Genomic DNA, 18,001 nt, shown 5'->3' with positions numbered 1-18,001 from the left:
GTTAAAATATCAAATAACTTGTGGTTTGTTTGTAACTAGGCTTTTGAATTGAAATCTGAGTAGTGATGGCTTAACTGTAATACGTTCAGTGTGAATCAAACATAAACCCATAGTAAAAGTAGATTGGACAGAAATATTTGCGATTTGACTTTGATTTTAGTGCCATCACGATGTACATGTTTATAAACAATAACTTTTATAAACCACTATAACTCTTGGTTCATGCAAGCAGTGTTTATAAAACCTAGTAAATCTGATTTCTTTGGGGGGCGCTCATTTTAGTATTAACAGTTTTCAGTAGTATCAGTAGAACTGAAGTTTTCGCATTTAAATTGATCAGCAAGCATTCATTTTTTTGCTAATGTATAAAACATACCCATTGGGATATTTCGCTATATGTAGTTTTTGGTCTTTTCCTATTGATTTCTTGTCGTCCGGTCTCACGAACACTAATGTAGTTTCTTGATTGAAAACAATCCCATTTGATTTTGCGATCTACGTTCAATATTTTCAACCACGTTTTGATAGTGTTTGTGTTTGTGATCCGAAGAATTGTCTATGCAGTGATAACGTTAAAGATACGTAGTCGAACTTTTCTTTTCATTTTTTTGTTCGTAAAATGATAAATAAATGGGTTTTAGAGAGCCATATCCCTCTTGCGCATTTTGCTGGGTTAATTGTCAAAAATGTTAATCCTTGTGGCTGAAACCAGTGCTGAACTCCATCACGGTACTGGTGGCAAACCTGCTAGACAAAATAGAATGAAACGGTTAGCAGTTAAAGCAGGAAGCGATGCTTATTGAGTTACGGTTCTCATTCCAATGAATTGACAACAGTCAGACGGTTCTCTTTTGAATCTCTCACTCATTGGAATCATTATTGAGAGGAAGGGAAATTGACCGTCATTTTATTAACAATATAAATACGGTTATGACGGTCATCTTATCACAAACAACGACCTAGAATCAACGAACAGGCGGTTTCACATAAATAGCTATGCATAAAACAAACTGAAAGATGGAGTAAAAATTAACAAAGCACCGCATGCTGCCTGAATACAATACACTGATATTATTTAGTTTACCATACCAATACAAAATAAATGATACTCAATCTGTCTATCATTTCAATGCGTTTTCTCTCTCGCACGGCTTCTGTGAGAGATAGTTAACTGAAACACTATCCGAGGAAAATGGAAATGAAATAACGGTCATTTTTGTGGTGATACAGTCACTACATTACCCTCACAATTCAAAGACCATCGTGAAATTGCACAGCACTGGCTGAAACCATTGCCAAGCAAGACTGATAGTGTCACATAAGAACATTTCTACACTTTCATAGTAAATAAATTAACCTTGTGCAGCCCAACCCCGCCTTTTGGCGGGTTACAGGAAAGTGGCTATAGAATATTCAAAACACGATTTTATGTTTTCACCGCTATGCAAACCTGTTCACAGCATTCTCATTAATCATACAAATACATTGTTTGCGTTTTGAAGTCGCTATGTTGAATACGTTCAACGTTGAAAGTTGAAAATTTGAGGAAAACGAAAAAAAATGGCAGTGGAACTTAGTTAAAAAATGTTATTGCTTTTTAAAATTTTTGGAAGAAATAAAAAAATGTTTTTGTTGCTAGCTTGTAGTACTCCTCTGTAGCTGTGAAATTATGTTGTGGACAATCGGGAAATAAAAGTTATTAGCATTAAAATTTTGACTCGTAAAATAGCTATGTTGCACATTTTTGAGGTTTAAATGAAAAATCCGTAGCTTTCGTGAGCTGGTTATGGCTATATTTTTCGGTATTCTCATTACAAAAGCAATCTACAATAGCTTTTTTTAAGCCAAACAAAAATTTTGGCAGCAGAGGGTTAATGTCATTCTAAAGTTTCAAGGCTACATTTAATAAGTTTAGTTCTATCGATGCACATAATAAAAGAAGGATTTTATTGTTCATTCAATGCCCCATTTTATATCTGATATCAGCTACTTTTCTATCCTGTACATTTGAGGATTAAATGGACACCACCCAATTACCCACTTTCTATCGATAGTCCTTGCTTGCATATTTTTCGTTACTGTAGCTTTTTTGTCGTTTTGCAGGACCCGCAACCAACCTCACTATCACGCAGAATGATATCGTAGTGCTGTTGCTTAACAGTTCCAGACACCACCAGGTGCGGAGTCATTTCATTACTAATACTCCGATATCATTTAATTCACTAATACATTCCCAACTGTGGTGTTGTGTAAGTTTCTGTGGTGTAATCGCCATTTAATGCATTTTTATCCCGCACCAATATCGCTTTATATGCATTATACCAGTTACAATGCAAAATTCTCATTAGAATCATGCTTATTCGCATGTAAATCATACGGTTCGCGTTTTGAGTGTATAAAATAAAATTACAGTTTCCTACATTGCTCTACCATTTATTTGGAAACTGCAATAAGAGGTATTCACTCAAATAATGAAACATTTTATTTTTCTTCTAAATATGAGCAACGTACCCCGGATAGAATTTTACAACAGTATTTAACCTACAAACAATCATAAAACAATAAATATTATAGTTATTACTGTTTCATCATTGTTCGATGCCAAGTTCTCACAATAGATTTACAATAAAATTTCATGTAACAATAAATTTCACGCAGGCCCGTAGCCAGGATTTTGTTTCGGGAGGGGCTTGAAAATTATTGCATAAATGTATAAATTCTGATGACTTGAGATAGTCACAGTAAACTGAATGTAATTATGAAATGTTCTTAGTGAAAACAATTCCATAACTAAGACAATAGACACTAAAAACCCTAAAAATATGTTGTCTGTTACAAGAAAAGCTATAGTGCATCGACGAATTAAATTTGATTATTATTAGTTTATAAGTTAGTAATTTCTCTCAAGATTCATCAAGAGATCAAAGTATTTAGGGCTGATTGAAAATGCTACGCATTCTAGACTACACGTTTACAAGGTGTAGAAGACGCTAAATTGGAATGAGTACAAAAATATCCAAAAACCCGCCTAACGAAACTTTACACGCATTTGCTAAACAGGAGAACGAAACCAACGTTAAGGTTGTCTCCATGGATAGGAATATATCAGTGTGAAATCCAAGTTTATCGTTGCAAAGAATGTCCGAACAAAGTGAACTTCAACTCCTATTTTCATGATCAGGCTACCATTACTAGTTCTGTGACTTCATCCGAAGTATGCGTTAACTCAACTTTATGAAATTTCTGTTTAAATGATACTGATCATGTCGTAATTATAATCCTGAGAAAAACACATGTTTTTTCATTTGACTCTCGTGGGGAATGGGTTAAACGCTACCTTCGACAATATTATCAGGCAACTGAGAATAACTATCTATTTATTTATTTAAGTAGATTCTTTTTAGATACTTTCATATCATTGGACTTACGAATTAAAAATATCGTAGACTGATTTTCCTAGATCCCTGAAACTATAGTAAAAGTCAAAATGTAAAGTGAGTGCAAAAAACTACTTATTCCACTACAATGCAAGAATAAGATCATTAGCTCATTGACGTTCAGAATTTTGCAAAACCGTTGGAACTTGAGAAGATTACCTAGATTAAGTAAATATTATATTTGAACATTTGAAGGTATTATTTCGGATTTCATGGGTTTTTGGACAATGTAAAATATATATTTCAATGATTTAATCTACTAATGAAAACTACCCAGAATTTAATCTACTGAGCGAAACTGCTCAGAACTTGTTCACTAATCGAAAGAAAATTACTTAGCACTGATTCTGAATGCTTCTAATTTACGTAAAATTAGGTAAATATATCACCACCAAAATAACTAGAAACTATAAACACAGGTGAGCTTAATAATTTCAGCATCACTTGCTTCCGACACATGGAAGAGAACACATCGCACTTACATCTAATTTTCAAAAGAGGCTTTCTGTTAGAGTTGTCTGTTTTCAAATCACAGCAAATTATCCGTTTACTGTGAAACTTTTGCAAAACTTTATGTCAATTCGTCAATTTTGCCTTTATGTTTGCGAATGTATGATTTGTTCCTTGCTTCTCGCTCTCAATAATTATCCTTCCGAATGGATTCCATTTCTCCCAAATATGACATTAATCTGCGAGTAAGCGATATCCGATCTTGTAACGGAACATTGATGTTCTCATCGTCCATATATAGGAGGATCTTAATTATAGCATTGTCACTTTCAACCATGTTTTTTAAGTTGTTCGAAATGAATGGTTTTATCTGGGCTAATTTGTTGAGCGCTAAATGCCTGACATGGTAGAACTCGCTTCCGAAAGTCCAACCTCCATTTACACCTTCAGGAAATGTTCCACATTATGAATACTCGGTCCTAAGCGAATCATCAATAATTTTATAATCACCGTATTTGGCTGGAGCACCACTTCTTGCTTCTCGACAGATTACTACAGCAACAATTATAGTAACAGTTTCTTTTATTCTTTAGGCAAGACACACAATATAAAAGTTACTATTTTTATCGTTCGCGTCGCACTGGCTCGAGCAAAAGCATAAAGTGACTGAATTTCGTGACCATTGCCTTTGGTGGTTAGAAATAGCCTTCTTCAACTTTTTCTCAAAGATTTGTTCAAACCAAATGAGCAACAAATTTTGTTAAACATCGCCGGTTTTTGAAATTCATTTTTGAAAAATTTCGGGAGGGGCTTTAGCCCCCTAGCCCCCCCTCTGGCTACGTGCCTGATTTCACGGTTCAGCAAAAAACTGATACAGTGCATTCACATTAAATTTTACTGTTTTCGAGAAAAAAAGTTATGGAGAAAAATTGATTTTTTAATGTTAAGATACATAACCACCCCCCTTTTTCACTGTAAAAGTCTATTTTACATTGAAATTTACTGTAAAAACGTTAAAGTTTATTGTTTTTGTATTGTAGCCTAACACTAAAACTTACTGTAAATTATTGTAAAATTACTGTACTGTCACAGTCAAAATCATGGTTTTGTTACTGTACATTTTTATTCGGGATGCCCCGGCATTGTATGGCAACACGTCCAATGTTATACAGGGTGTTTGGTTCTTGGTTAAGAATCTCTCGGAGGGTGATAGACTGCCATATTTGGAGAAAAAAATTGTTCTACACATACCATCAAATCTCAACCGTTACAGAGTTATTGAACTTTTAGTGTAAAAAACTTATTTGTCTTAAAATACCTCTAACTTTAAAAGTAAACTTTGTATTTTAAATGTTTAGTTCCATTCGAAAGATGAGAAAATTTCGCATTGAGTGATGCCCTCACATGTTTCAGCTAATGACTTTAAGTAGCCTTTTCAAAGTAATTTATTGAAAATTAATCAATTTTAAACGATTTTTCGTTCATTTCTTGAAAATTCTAATAGTTAACCTCATCGTTTTAATAATTCAGATTGTTAGTCTTGATGAACTGCTTAATTCGTTCTTTGACATGATTCACTTACCTTTTCTTATTTTCATGATTTTGGGTTATTCAACTTGGATATTTTTATCTCATTTTCACTAGTACCAGCTCTAATTGAAAAATTATGGCACTTTTTGTACTTTTTTTTTCTTTTTATTCGAAAGCCAGGAAAATTTTACAGTGAAAAATGTATTAATACCTTTCAGTTAAGTAAATTTAGTATTCTTTTAAAAGTAAATTAGTTTAAAGTTAGTGCTATTATTAGCATTTTCGTTAATTTTATTAAAATAGTTAATAATAAACATCACCATTATTATCGTGGAAATAATGTATCTCAGCAAGTTCTACAGTTCTTTCTTTGACTCCATTCAATTATCTCTTTTGGTTTCGACGCAAAATCGTTTTTATCACATCGTTTCATATGCAAAAATAACGATTTCGAACCCACTACATTTGTGGCGAGGTCATGCTGTGTTAACTATTAAATAGCAGCAAAATGAAAAGAGATATAGACAAAGTGTCTTATAAAAAGTTATAGAGAACATTAAGGGGCATCAAATGAACAATAGTAACGATAAATTTTGTTGATTAATAATTAGAATAATTAAAAAACTCTCCAAAAAACACAAATTTTGAGTTATTTCGTTAGTAAAAAATCATTTAGTACACTTAACTAAAAGATATTTGTACATACACTGATAGGGCATTTTCTCAGCTTTCCAATGAAATCTTGTAAATAATGATATAAAGCATATTTTTTAGATTAGAGTCTTTTAAGCACTTGCAAGACGGTTACAGGAAAAGTAGAGTAATGAAATTACAAAGAAATGAGAAGAGATAGAAATATGATGTCCAAGAACAAATTATGAATCGTCCTAAAACCCAACTTTTGGATAATGGATATTGCTATAATCATACTTCATTATTTCGAGAAAATTAGCAAAAACCTCCTCAAAAATACTAACTTTTAACTACTTTACAGCTAAAAGGTAATTAAAACTAATTACTTAAAAGATATGAGTACACCATTCAATAGGAAATTTTCTCACCTTTCGAATGGAACTGAAACATTTAAAATGCAAAATATACTTTTAAAGTTAAAGGTATTTTAAGACAAATAAGTTTTTTACACTAAAAGTTCAATAACTCTGTAACGGTTGGGATTTGATGGTATGTGTAGAACAATTTTTTTCTCCAAATATGGCAGTCTATCACTCCCCGAGAGATTCTTAACCATGAACCAAACACCCTGTAGAGTACTTGACAATCTGTAACAGTATTAGTGTGTTCAACTATCTTTTTTTCTCCACCTGTCATAATTTTTGATAGGTGGAGGAATACAAATCGAAAAAAAGCTTTTCGGCCGGATTATTTGCATGAGGGATCCAACACAACCGGTATTGTAGTCTCCAGAATAAGTTTCACAGTTACACAGAGCATTTAAACACCATTTTAAATACTTTAGGAAAACGATTTCAAACGATTAAATTGACTAACAGTTTTACGTATGACAGCTGGAGGAAAACAAACCCCCAAGTAGTGTGAGTGAAATCATTTGCATAGAACTCTATAAGGATAGGCAATGTTCGATTGGGTTCGTTTTTTGACAGCTAAACGCGAATCCAGTCGATCCAAAATGGAGTCCCGCAGTTCTCTTTCTAGAGTTTTTCTAATATCATCTAGGTATCGAAAACAGTTTAGTCGATCAAAATTCAGATTGGAACTATATTGTGTACATACAGAGAAAAAGGAGTCTATAACAAAGGACTTCTATTTCAATTTTTGCTGTGACATGTTTAATGAATTGAATCGAAATGAATGAAACTCAAAAGATTCGTCTGCTGAGAAACAATATAGTTGATTTTAAACAGAATAAGTTATGTCCTTCTGCTAACGATATTGAAGTTTATATGAATGTTAACGTACCGTAAACCAGGAAAGAGTATTTACAGACGTTCATCTTTTAATATTGCAGTAAAATATTTTTGCTCGTAAAGTCAAACAAATAGGAATCACCGCCGAACTCTTGCATACTTCCAGAGGGCTCATTCTTGAAGACTGAACGAAGGAATTGCAATTCAAAAACAACCTTAATCATGTGTAGAAACGGTCCCATTTGATTGTGCTTTGAGTCATCATCATCTTCTCCAATGACTTCCAACTTGCTCCTTACGTTCGGAGAGACTGACCTGCCCTGCAAGTAGAACTGGCTTCTAAATATATGCAACAAAAAAAAACCCCGATTTACTTCTGGGCGGTTCAACGTCATTCACAGACGTCGTATGTAAAGTAGCATTCCGACTCGTAATAATTTCATCCAACCATGAACCGAACCAGGCAGGAGAACAAGCAAAAGTGCACTACAACTTTAGACTGATGCGAGATTGATATGAATGTATCCATGATGGTATCCTCTCACAGATGCTTCTTCAAGTATTGGGCGAGCAGCATCCACCCTCCTGCTCCGGTTCGGTCCGAGGTTGCCTTGGTTTCGTGAGTTGTGTTTCTACCCGGTTTCGCCAGGTTACATCAAACTGAATGAGAACCTTCCGCCGTCGTCGTCGTCATCATCGTCGTCCCTGGTTGCATTATTACCCGAGAATTGCAATGCAACAAAGAACTTTTTATCCCCCGTGGCTTCTTTGCCACATTGCACATTATTGGAGGTACACTCGGTTGCCCTGGCAGCAGCCAGCAGATCTCCAGATATGGGTGTACTCGCGCCGTAGGAACGACACGATGGGCTGACCGTTTCGAGCTCGAGCTCTGGCCATATTGATTGTTATTATTTATAATAATAATTTAAAAAATGAACATGCATCCCCTACTTGCGATATCAGTAAACTGGCTTATGTTTATCAACAATTTTTGTTTCGTTTTCCTCTGATCCCCAACGGCTAATCGCGGACAGGGTTGAAGCGGGTTCATTATTAGAATTCGATATATTTTAATGATTCAAATCTAGAGAAAATTTTCAATAGGACGTAAATAACAATGAGAGATTCTCTTTGGGGTCTTTCTCTTCTGTTCATTACTCGGCCATTTCAACATTTACTACTCTACTCTTTGCATAATATTGTAGTAAAAACCGTCGGCTTTCGATATGTACTGGAAAATTAGCACAATGTTGTAATGACGTCGTAATAAACGAAAGAGAAAGTAAACAAAGAGAGGCTCTCAATGTTACTTACGTCCTATTGAAAATTTTCTCTAGAAATAGTAAATTTCAAAGCATGCTCAGGCCGGTGATGGAGAAAGCAGGTCGTTGATTATTATTTTGAAGCCCGTTGACGTAGAACAAAATTAAAAAAAAAACAACATTTTCTTACACACTTAAACGGTTGTCTAAATATTGAGAGTACTTAGAAAACGCCTTTCGACAAGTTTCATTCTTCTAGAAGGTGTATTTTAAAAATTAAGGCTTTTTGTCTTGGGGAAATTTCAAACAATGGATTACGTGGTTTTTAACCGACGTTTCGGCGGCATGTATCGCGCCTTCATCAAAGAATTGAAATTAAACGAAGAAAACCTAAGATATTAACTCACAACATTAATCACAACTCAAACACCCCTAATCATGTATGCACTCCAACCCTGCCAGCTCTGTCGCCTGTAAAACAGAACAGTTTTGTCGGAGCCGAAGCTCCTCTTTCCGCTGCCGCATCGATCGAGTCCCTTCCCGATAATACGTACAATTGTGCCCGACGGGTAAATTTATACGTAATGATATCGTCACTAGGAGGTCGCTGTGGATGGAGTATACGGAGGAGCCAATCGCAGAATATTTCCTTCGTTGCGGACACAAAGCTTCAAGCCAGTTCCCTGTCCTCCCAGTCGCACCAGACTGCTGCTGATAGCGAGAGATAGTGGTGACCGGCTCTGTACCGACAAACACTCGTAAAGAACGAACGGAGATTGATGTTTTGTGATCGGCCTTCTTACTTTCATATTCTGCTGCCCCTAGTAGCGACGGAAGCAGCAGGAATAAAAAAAAACATTTCTGTGAAGAAAAAAATGGCAGACCTCTAGGCGGGGCTTGTCATTTCGAGTTACGATGTGTCGTCCCGATTGTGTTCGGTGCGGAGAAAGATTTTTATCCTTGCAAAATTTGGTTTTCTTCAGCTGGCTCCGGGCACCTTAAAAAAAGTAATGGTCACACTAAATTGGGCTGTAATTGTACGGCGAGCACAATGGTAATCTACCCGTGGGATCGGCGGTGTTGGGATTTGAGCGTACTTGAATGAGCTACACAGGATGTGGATTTAATGTGCGTAGCTTAATTAAAATATGCACATGTATTAAACATGAAACTTGAGGTATAATACTTGGCAAAATTTAACACCTACTAGAGTTACCTATGGTCAGGTTGCAAATCATTCTTTCGAAATGCATCTTGCATCCATCTTGTTTTTACCTTACACAATTCTTTCGAGAGCAATTTTTTTAAATACATACCTGATTTTATGCTGGAATTAGCCAATCAATATCCCTGGAAAGTAAAAGAAAACGAGAAAATTTTCAGTGTGTTAGTAAAATTGACTTAAAATTACGAGTTTTATTGCAGTTGGGTCCACGTCGAATCTGGAATAATAAAACCTGGTGTTTTTGGGCCCCTATTGTTGGCTCGAATCAAAACTCGTCGATGGGCCCCTATTATTGGCTACGCCACATCGCTTTTGCGCGTGCTGTCCTTGTACTAGGGATAGCCGCTATGTTTGAGTAAGCCGGGCAAACGAGTGGATCACTGATTCGCTAGCTTCCAACGGCGGGTCGGCGACCACCTCGCCCGGCGGATCCTCAGCGGTTTTGCGCCGCTTCGGTTCCTAGGTCTCGGGTAGGGGGGGATATCCCTGCTCTAGTGACACAACCGATTTTAATAGAATCGGTTGTGTCACTGGAACCGGATTACGAAGTGGAACCTGGCAGCATTCCGGCAGAGCTTAACTGGGAAGTTTCCTAAAATTTAAAGTGGGAAATGATTTTTTTTTGACAACGCTTCAGCATCCCGTTGAACTCTAACGATTTCGCCACCTGGGCGCACAGAATGAACTTTGTTTACTTTCGACGAGTTTTGATTCGAGCCAACAACATCCAGTTCTCGTCGATATGTCAATTGACAATAGGTTCATTTGTGTTTTCATTTTGCTAGCGTTGTCAATTTTATTTCTTGCATCCAATGTGGCAACGCAAAATGCTCTTTACTCGTGCTTGGCTGGATGTTGTTGGCTCGAATCAAAACTTGTCGAAAGTAAACAAAGTTCATTACATATCGTCAACCTGGTCAACCTGGTCAACCTGGTGAAATCGTTAGAATTCAACGGGGTGCTGAAGCGTTGCCAGAAAATTTTTATTTCCAGATTAAATTTTACTAAACCTCCCAGTTAAGCTCAGCCGGAATGCTGGCTGGTTCTAAGTCGTATTCCGGCTCCGGTGACACAACCGATTCTAGTTAGAATGTTTAAGGGGTACCATTTCAATGCAGCTTAGCCGCATAACCGAGGCCTAGGAACCGAAGCGGCGCAAAGCCGCTGAGGATCCGCCGGGCGAGGTGGCCACCGACCCGCCGTCGGAAGCAAGCGAACCTGTGATCCACTCGTTTTCCCGGCTTACTCAAACATAGGGGCTATCCCTAGTTCAAGTCCGACTGAGCGGTAGCGGCGTCGGACAGCACGCGCAAAAGCGATGTGGCGTAGCCACATTGGGTGGTGTACACAAAATAAAATTGGCAACGCTAGCAAAATGTAAACACAAATGATCACTCCGGATGAACCTATCGTCAATTGACATTTCGACGAGTTTTGATTCGAGCCAATAATATGGGCCCCGGATGTTGTCAAAAAAGGGCAATTAAACGTGTTACGAACTGAAGAAAAAAGTGGGAGCACTGCCGAACCGCTCGGACGTGTCTTTCTGTTCGTCAGATATTTTCCAAAGTTTCCCTATAGTATATAATGTGTTTTATGGATAATCGAAGTCAATCCTTCGCATAGCCATCTCTTCTGTACAGTTAAGTGTTAATATGTGTGAATAACGTGAGAATAGATAGATTATACGTAGTGATTTTTTTCATCACATTCTGATAACTTTGCAATGCACGCGCGTGAATCTAGCCGCTAAACATACACCCGCTCGTTCCGCGTAGCGCCATCTATAAATGACTAGTTGATGCAGCGATTTTACTGATGATGGAAGAGAATTCTTGCCCCTCTATTAATTAGGATCAGGTGAAATTGTTTTATGTTATTTTTTCAATGTTTATATTTTTTCTCCAAATAATTTTCTTACTGTAAATACGGGCTAAACAAGGTAAGTTACATTCATTTTGCACTGAAATGTTGTTGAATAAGCTCCTCATGAATAACCCGTCCTACTAACCCAAACTCCTATTCCTGAAGCATCTATGAAAGTAGTATGGGTTCCCTGCACTTTTGCAAGTAGATATTGAACAAACGTTCCTTCTCTTCCTCGACGATTGTAAGGACGTGGCCAGGTGTACACAGTGATGCTTTTCCACTATGAAGAAAAAGCATTAATCCCAAATGTTTTTTCTTGCGACACTGTATGGTGGATATCTTGTTAAATATTAGCTGATCATTATACAGCCACCCACGATTTGTGCAATCGTATATGGTCAAGGCTCCGAAAATGGCAACCACAGGCGAAATTTTATTTTATTAAATTTTGCGTCAAACTATTTTTTTTTCTATTTGTATATAACATCTAATATTAAACAAAATGAATTATGAGCGCAGAAAAAAATTCCATGTGTGTCATTTATAAAAGTTTGTTAATGCTTCTTGCATGACCTGAAAATGACTGAAAGACCGTAAGGAGATAAAAAGGTATTCAAAATCCATATTTTCAACTTTTTGACTGGAACCACATTTTTTCATCGTAGTCTAATTTGAATTTGATGATATTGCTTGAAAATTTAAGATGAATAATGAAAAATCAAAATCATGAAGATGAATAATTAAGATGAATAATGAAAAATCAAAATCATCAAGATCAAAAATTCGAAAAAGTTTTGTGGACCACACCAACAGTTTGCATACTATGTCTAACCTACATTTTTTCTTACTACTTTGAGTCTACTTTTTAAAACTGTATTGTGCAAACCTTATAGTTTTATTCATTTTTGAGACAACACAGTTCATCTTATGTAACGTGACAGATGTTTTCTGCTATAAACCAATTGCATCAAGTTTGATTCAATTACGTCAAAAATGGTGACCATCTTCGACTCTGATGAAACTTCTTACGTTTCATCTATATTGGAGACTAAGTATTTTGCATGGTTAAACAAGCAATGTTTATTCAAGAGTAATATTTTAAAAAGGGCGCATGAGATCTTGAATACGCTACTTTTAAAATATATTGTTCGAAAATCGCCATTCGTACAGCAAAACTATATGATAGCGAGTTCTAATTCTTCTCTGCGAATATTTTCTGGTGAAATTTTTTAAAAAGAAAAGTCAAAAAAGGTTGAAAAATATAATTACAAAAACCAATGATTTATTTTTGTTAACGTAAGCCTAAAAATAGAAAAAAAAACAGTGATTGCATTATTAAGAAGTTATTAGTAAGAAAGCATTTTTCACAACGACTTTAAGTATGCTTCCAAATTTCCTAATATAAATATAATTTTGTTATACACTAATACTAAATATCATTTCGAAGCAAAATGCTCTTAAGTAAAATTTTCCAAAATATTTTTTTAAACAATATTTCGTGGTGAAAATACACCCTTTTAATAAGTTACTCCCAAATACCAAATTCTAAGAACATAACGCGTTTAAAATTTAATTAAATAAAATAGGTTTGAAATATAATTGCATTGTGGAGAAAATAACAATAAATGATGTTATAACAAAAACTTGAAACATATTTCAAAAATCTTTTAATTTTTAATTTTAATTCAATTTTTTTTCTGTGAATAATTTAGTTATAGAATGTCTTTCAAAATATTATTGCAATTTCATATGCTCATGAAAGATTGTCCTTCAAAATGCAGATGTTTTTAAGTTATTTTTGATTTTCTTTCGACATAAAGTGTTACTTCGTGAATTTACGACCTTTTCATAAGTTACTCACGTTTGTTCATCAAAACCAATATGTTTTTCAAAATAAACATGAAATTTCCCGGTAATACTCAGTTCCCAGATCAAGGATGATTTGTGTGCGACTGTCTCGATATCCTTGCTTCAATAAAAACACAGAACTGTAACGTGACAGATTCTGGTTGTAACGTGACCTAATAAAATCCATGAAATCGAAAAAAAAAAAATCTCTTCGCCAAAACTATATTTCAAACTCTTCTTTGATTTCCAAACTTCAACTTAAAACTGTGTTCAAGCAAATTTGGGGGCCAACGGAACAGACTTTTTCAATTTAGTCGGGCAACCTCCAAACTCACTGCGAACTCACTGTGGTACATCAAAACCTGGATAACTTCACAAGTAACATTCCTGGTTTTATGACACAATACAAGTGCATTCTAAGTTTCAAGAAAAAATCAATTATACAATTATTCACTTCTCGACAAACATATGATTACGGCGTAAAAGCCAATTGTCGAAATTCTCTTTGAAGGGGAATTCCGGACAAACTGTTACTGGTCGAACAAAGTTGACATCAGTTGATGAAAGAGAAAACTCTTCTCTTTTGTTTACTATTAACATCTGTGATTGGAGAGTAACGGTTTATCTGGAATTTCCACTCAAAGTGAATGTTGACAGTTGGCTTATAAGCCCTAATCATATGTTTGTCAAGACTTTTACATATTCAATTAACAGTCCAAACATGTAAAACAATCCGCAAAAGTTTTTTTTTTCACTATAAGCCGTCACTGATCAATTTATCTTCGTGAGTGGATATTGAGCAGACTAAATGAACTGTCGTTCAATCAATGAATGTTACCTACTGGCTGACTTGTTACCGTCCTTCTGTGCCCGTGGCAATAAATTACCGAACAACACTCGGCAAACCCAAATCCCTAACGGCATCATCGCTCTTAATTGTTCGTTCTTTTCGTCCCATCAGAAAAAAAATGTCTGCTAGAGTGTAGTACTCCTCCACTGCATCTGATTAACCCACTAGGTACCGACGTTTTGGTTTCATTCTGTAGTCAGACAAAACTACCGAAAATGTCAACTCCGAAACAGTCCAGCATTGAATTGTTGTAGCTAAGAGCAAACTCTGACTCAAGGCTGACAGCTCAAGATGTGGATTGTAAGCGGACACTACACGAGACAAATATATCTATCCATCTATCTATCTATCTATCTATGTTTGTATGTATATGATTTATGTTTGTGTGCTATTGGTGGGGATTATCCGCCCGCCAGATGGCGCTTCGGAACAAATTGTGTTTTCCTCCTATTTCGTTGAAAGTCGCAGCAACGCGCGATGGGTATTAGCTAGTACAGTCGTGATTCGCTGGTTGGGCCACACCTCTGCCCAACTAACGAATTTGAATCGTTAGTTGGACCGACTGACAGATGTCAAAAACTCCAAAGGAGACGTTAGGAGTGTAATTGCATCTATTCACATCTCTAATGATTGTCAGATTGATTGTCAAAGTAAATTTGACATAAGATTTTGACATTCATATGCTTTTTAGTTAGACAATGGTCCAACTAGCGGAGGTCCACCTAAAAAGCGGTCCAGTTAAAAAGTGTCCAACCAGCGAATCACGACCGTAGTCAATAAAAATTTGGACAGACGCTATTGAAATACGCAATATTTTGAAAACGCCCTCACATCATCAAAACATTGATCAATTAATCGATTATTGTCAATTATCCTATTCGTGCCTGCTTTATTCGCTCAAGAAATATATCAACCAGGGAATGTAAAATCCAACCACCGGTCCCCATTGGGCTAGCGCTCAATTCCCCCCGGGAGCTCCAATGCGGTGTATCATGATAATCGAAACAAATTGCATTGGAATAAGCAAATACCTAGTGATGTCGCATTGTCGCCTGTAGCCCATCGCGAGAACATACATACATATCAGCGAAATATTTCGGCCGCGTTGCCGGTTTATTGTGGTAATCCTTGTCGATGTCGAAATATGAAACAAAGGCAATGCGGAACATGAAACTGCCTCCAGATGAATTCGATGCTGGCTATGTGCCTATATTGTTCCAAATAGGATGGCGAACAAACCACTGTAGCATATCTGCATATTTCATCGCTGGTAGAACAAGTCTAACGATATTTTGGGCTGTCAAGGAAATACACAACATATTTTTTTACTGCGAGAGATGGTTATGCAAATCCCGTGCTCAATAAGGTCATTTAATCAGCATAGAATTGCATATTAAAATTGATTGAGCTCAGTTTTCTATATGTAGTAATGTAGGGTAAACAGGTCTAATACGCCACCCTTGTGAATTCCCCGGCGGTTGATTTCCACTCGATACCGATGTTCATTTCCGTGAGCTATTTATCTCTCAGCTTCGTCCCGATGTACTCTATCTACTCCCCGGCGGTGGACCTAGCCTACTCAACGGGCCAACCCGCAGGTGCCGAGGTCTGTGCAACGATTCCGGGTGGAGCATAGATTCCGGTTCACTGGCCCCCGCAACGATCCGTTGCTGTCTGTTCGATGCGATCTGCTCGAACTAGTTCCTGACGATAGATCTAGTCTACTCACGAAATACCCAGTATGGTGTAGAGGAAGGACCGGCGATTCCGGTGGAACCCCGATGACCCAAACCTGGTGCTGCGTCGCGTACTACTCGACTGGTTCTCGACGGTGGATCTAGTCTACTCTGGCGAGGAGTTCCTAGGTGGCGGAAATTTTCCCGAACCCAATTTGTTGTTTCTCGGCTTTCTACACGGCGGCGTTGCTTTGTTGGTCCCTTTGTCAATTTCTCTGCAGCTCGGAGAGTAAACTCTGTTGATCGCATCCCAGATACGCTCATCGTGGCATCTCTTCGACGATATTGCTGACTGTCACGCAGGGCATACCTCTTGCCACTTCTTATAACTTAGGGCTCTCGAATAGCACGTGTTCTATTGCACATTCGCACACTTCGGACAAAGTCGAAACCAATGCAGGTAGTTCTGGACAAGTAGCCATACCCGGACAAAAGTGCGTCAGATTGAAGTTCATCCATGCTCCCTGTGCACCATTACCGACACATTTGGGATGAGTCGTTGGGTCCCCCTTCCTTCCCTCTTGCTGACACTTAGCCAGCGAGTTCTTCATCTAGAGGTGTGCGCCGCGCCGTAAAGGTCGGCGGCGCGCCGGCGTCGCACCGATGTGCTTACTATTTTTACATGCAATCGTCGGCGCTGCGCGGCGGCGGCGTGGCGCACACCTCTACCTTCATCATGGTTTTCAACAAGTTGCAACTTTTTGTGTTGATCAGTCTGCAACCCCACTCCACGGTTTGCGTGTTAAAGTCTTCTACTAAAATCATCGGCGTACGTCCGACTAGCGAGTCGATTAGTGCGTCCAGCATCCGATTGCACTGCTCTGGGGTCTACTTTGGGGGAGCATAACAGCTACATACGAATACACCGTTCATCATGGCGATTAGAGATGGGCGGGTACGGGTATTTTTACCCGATACCCGACCCGAACCCGTACCCGTAGGATTCGGGGCGGGTTCGGTTTTTGTTATCACCGGGTACGGGTCGGGTCGGGCACATTAAAAAAATATTTATTCCGGGTACGGGTCGGGTCGGGTTTTTACGAAATATTTCGCATTTACCCGTATAAATATTTTTGAATGTTTGGGTGACCTTTTCCCGCCAATACCAAAAAGTGATAACTTATATTAAAACAAGCGTTATATTCCCATTTTGATATACAGTCGTCCTATAGGTCAGCGTGAATTGAATGAACGGGACTATCCATAGATTTTGAGCTGGAAGATCATAATCTAAATTTTGCTGTACTATTAAACGGGGAAACATTGCTTTTTGTGAAGTTCCTCGAGCATTTATTGATACACAAGATTATTCCGATTAATCAAAAATAAGCAGATAAATTGTATCCTTTTCAATTGCAAGATCACTCACAATAAATTACAAAACAATCATGGATAGAAGTTGAGCGTATTTAGAATAAAATTGATGTTTGTTTAGATGTTTTTGTGGAAGAATTTATCTTATCGAAAATTTACTAAAAGAAGCCCATTAAACTGAAATATACCCTGATTTTAAGGTAAAATAGTTTCGCAAAAAATGTCCTCGCATCTCACTAACTACACCGTGGTTAGTGACAGCTTCTATGTCAAATGATGTTGCCGAGAGGAATCTGGAACTGTGGCATTTCTGGTTTCGTTCACATGTAAAGATTTATGCCGAAAGATAAGCATTGTTGAACTCAATAAATTGATAGTCATTTTCAATGTAAAATCGTATACTGAATCCAGAATCCAAAAGATTTACCGTAGAACAGTTTTCGACTTAGAGTGAAGAAATAAATTTCATCTGTAAAGCACAATTATCTACGGTTAAAGTACATCGACATGGAATATTATTATGTTAAAGTTAGGATAATTGCATGTATTTTTGGTTGACCGAGCATTCTGTTTTAATGCGACTAATAGTTC

General features: G+C 37.2%; 1 protein-coding gene across 3 annotated transcripts in view; it reads right to left on the bottom strand.

The window, feature by feature from the left end:
* Window positions 1-18,001, bottom strand: part of LOC131677066 (alpha-mannosidase 2) — a 217,211-nt gene that overhangs the window by 152,441 nt on the left and 46,769 nt on the right. For all 3 annotated transcript variants that reach the window (XM_058956617.1, XM_058956619.1, XM_058956618.1), the window contains exon 2: window positions 9,885-9,918. The gene's annotated coding sequence lies outside the window, so the exon portion shown is untranslated. The remainder of the gene's footprint in view (window positions 1-9,884; window positions 9,919-18,001) is intronic.

This window comes from Topomyia yanbarensis, chromosome 1, assembly GCF_030247195.1.
Source record: "Topomyia yanbarensis strain Yona2022 chromosome 1, ASM3024719v1, whole genome shotgun sequence".
NCBI lineage: Eukaryota > Metazoa > Arthropoda > Insecta > Diptera > Culicidae > Topomyia > Topomyia yanbarensis.
The sequence above is the reverse complement of the archived record's forward strand: the minus strand, read 5'-3'. Positions and strand labels throughout refer to the sequence as shown.